Raw genomic sequence first — 3,535 nt, 5'->3', positions numbered from 1 at the left:
AGAAGCTGTTGACCTGAGAGCAGCTTAGTGGACGTGGTCAATATCCCCTGTAAGAATGAACTGCAAGCAATTGGGAGATTGATCTGTAATTTAGTGAGGAACCTACCAGCCTGACCTCAATTGGGGGAAAGTTGATGGAATCAACAGTACGTTATTATCTTGAAAGATATAATCAACGAGTCTGGGCATGGTTTAACACGCTGGTTTTCCTGCCTTTCGAATCTACTAACTTTTTTCACTGGGGTATTTAGATAGTAGACGCAAATAATGTGATATTGTGTATATAAACTTTCAGAAAGGCCTTTGGTACAATTCCAGTCAGAACTGCGATGAAAATAGCGGCACATGGTGCAGAAGGATAAATTTTCTCTCGGATAGAATAAACGGTAGCATAAATACGTGTACCCATGATATTAAAGTAGGTCCTCAAATTATTTCTCAAGAGGACAGGTGAACACTTCATCATGAACTAGACAAGTTGATGTTGTGGTCGGAGAAGTGGCAGATGAACTTCAATTCAGACAAATGCAAGGTTCTAATCCCAGAAAAAGGAAAAAAAATACGGCACTTGCATGCTAAATAATTCAGATCTAAATGAAAGTGAATGGGAACGAACAGATTTAAAAGTTTTAGTTATCAGAAACTGAAAGTCAGCAGTGCGTAAGTGTTTGCAATTATGCTTGTATAACTGCTGGCTTCATATTAAGAGTTATGAATAATGCAAGTTCTCAGGTTATTCATCACTATCATTAACATGATGAGAGAGAGAGAATGTTGGGGAGGACAGAGAAACACCAGCCACAACACTAGGGTGGTCACCACTGTGTTGGGGAGAGCAGAGAAATACCAGCCACAACACTAGGGTGGTCACCTCTGTGTTGGGGAGGACAGAGAAATACCAGCCACAACACTAGGGTGGTCACCACTGTGTTGGGGAGGACAGAGAAATACCAGCCACAACACTAGGGTGGTCACCACTGTGTTGGGGAGGACAGAGAAATACCAGCCACAACACTAGGGTGGTCACCACTGTGTTGGGGAGGACAGAGAAACACCAGCTACAACACTAGGGTGGTCACCACTGTGTTGGGGGGGGACAGAGAAATACCAGCCACAACACTAGGGTGGTCACCACTGTGTTGGGGGGACAGAGAAATACCAGCCACAACACTAGGGTGGTCACCACTGTGTTGGGGGGACAGAGAAATACCAGCCACAACACTAGGGTGGTCACCACTGTGCTGGACTCTATCACCAACCCATTTCACCACAGTTCTGCTGCAGCCTAGGTCGAGGAACCGGGATAAATTACCCAAATGGGGTAAAAATCAAAATCTAGGGGGTAATGAAGGCTAGGTTAGGTTAAGTTAGGTTAGGTTCGTCAAGAAACAGGACAAGTGTTTCCTGACGCAGGTCAGGAAATATAATGACCCGCCGTTGGAGCTTTTGGTCATCTGACCGAGGCCTTCAGCTGGCTTACCAGTCCACCCATTTAAAAATTGTGGTCATAATCAGAACCATTTTGTAAATAAAATTGCATAAAAATTTATTATTTAATAAGTGAGGCATTTTATAAAAGTTATAAATATCCAAGCAAATAATTTTTAATTTCTTAATAAAATTAAAAATCCATTTTATAGGGACCATTTCTTTAGTTGACAATAATGGAAGAATTCAAGCCTAGTGGGAAATTTTCACTCTAGACAAGTCTGTTTTCGGGTGATATCCAAAAATTTCGCCAACCTCTGTGAATCTACTACTACTACTACTACTACTACTACTACTACTACTGCTGCTGCTGCTGCTGCTGCTGCTGCTGCTGCTGCTACTACTACTACTACTACTACTACTACTACTACTACTACTACTACTACTACTACTACTGCTACTACTACTACTACTGCTACTACTACTGCTAGTACTACTACTACTATACTACTACTATACTACTACTACTACTACTACTACTACTACTACTACTACTATACTACTACTACTACTACTCCTACTGCTCCTGCTGCTCCTGCTGCTGCCATCCTCTCGCAGCTTGCCACCCGACTCCTGCCACCACATATGCTCGTTCTTAGTTATCTCTCTACGAAAAACAAACCATGGAACGCATGTGGTTTGAACTCATGGGAAGCGAGTCCTAACACTCAGGTCAGTACGTTTTAGGACTCTGTATTAGGACTGGAGAAGCCACTCGTGACGAAATGTCACCCTTAATGTCCTGAACTGCACACAAATATCTTTTCCCACATGTAGCTCCATCGCCAGACCATCTCTGTGTTTTGGTCAGTTGTGCGACTGTGACAAGATGAAGAATTAGTCACATATGCAACATCTGGGTATCTTTATTGTAGACAGATGTCTGATTCTTCCAGCTGTGTGTTCCGTCTGCTGGGTGAGTCCAGAGTCGTTCTTCAAGACTCTGGGTAGGCTGGTGACTGGCTCCTTCAAGAACCTTCATACCACTCTCATTTCTGCTGGTGATGCCACCACTAAGAAAAAAAAATATCATTGAACTTTGTATATCTTTAATCCCGAGCATTTTTTTGCATATATATTGAGAGTCAAATTTCTCTAGGCTTGAATGCAGTGGAGGGTGTATATCTCAGTGTGTATACACTTAGAGTATACTTTAATCCGTTTATGAGAGGTACAAGTATCCTTGACTGGTGGTGTACAGGTGACACACAACGTTTAAATACAGTTAAACAATTAACATTAATTCCTAATGTTATAAATTAAATATAATTAGGCTAACTTTTTCCCATTCGATTAAAGAAAAATGCTTCAAACCGCTCTGAATCGTCGACATATGCAGTAAAGTAATTTCTTTAATATCTCTCTAGGTAATATACACATATGCTACTATATATGTGACAATTTATGTAACTGTGTTTATGGGTACCTGGATAAATATACTAACGATGTACCTGGTCACAGGTAAGAGAGAGCGGGGGGTAAGAAGGTTGGGTCAAGATGTGGTAACAGGTAAACTAGAAACCTTACCCTGAGTCTTGTAGCTGTGACCTAGCTTCTCCATACTGCCATTCTAGATTAATGAGAAGCAGACACGACTTGTTTGGGAGACTTTAACATCTGAGGTTTGTAAACTGGGGTGGTTTCTGCGTGAACATGTTCTTATATAAGTTTTCATTTTACGGTCCTGTTCGTCTTCTTCTTCTTCTTCTTCTTCTTCTTCTTCTTCTTCTTCTTCTTCTTCTTCTTCTTCGTCTTTTTCTTCTTCTTCTTCTTCGTCTTCTTTTTTCTTTTCTTCTTCTTCCAGTGTCACCTTGACCTGTGATCTTAACTCAGTAACGTTAACCTTTTCCAATCCTTTACATTCCACCAGTTGAGCTCTAGACCTTGGCTCTTTTCATTGCGTGTCAACAAGACATAATTGAAAGTCATCACAAACCCGGCCCATTTCTAGTCACCCCTTTCAAGTGGCAGCTTCCTTGATTGTGCTCTTAATCCAAAAAAAAAATGGAACCACTCTCCCTTTTCTCCGGATCACATCTGATTATAA

The sequence above is a fragment of the Cherax quadricarinatus genome, chromosome 79 (genome assembly GCF_038502225.1).
Source record: "Cherax quadricarinatus isolate ZL_2023a chromosome 79, ASM3850222v1, whole genome shotgun sequence".
Taxonomy (NCBI): Eukaryota; Metazoa; Arthropoda; class Malacostraca; order Decapoda; family Parastacidae; genus Cherax; species Cherax quadricarinatus.
This window is presented reverse-complemented; position numbering follows the sequence as displayed.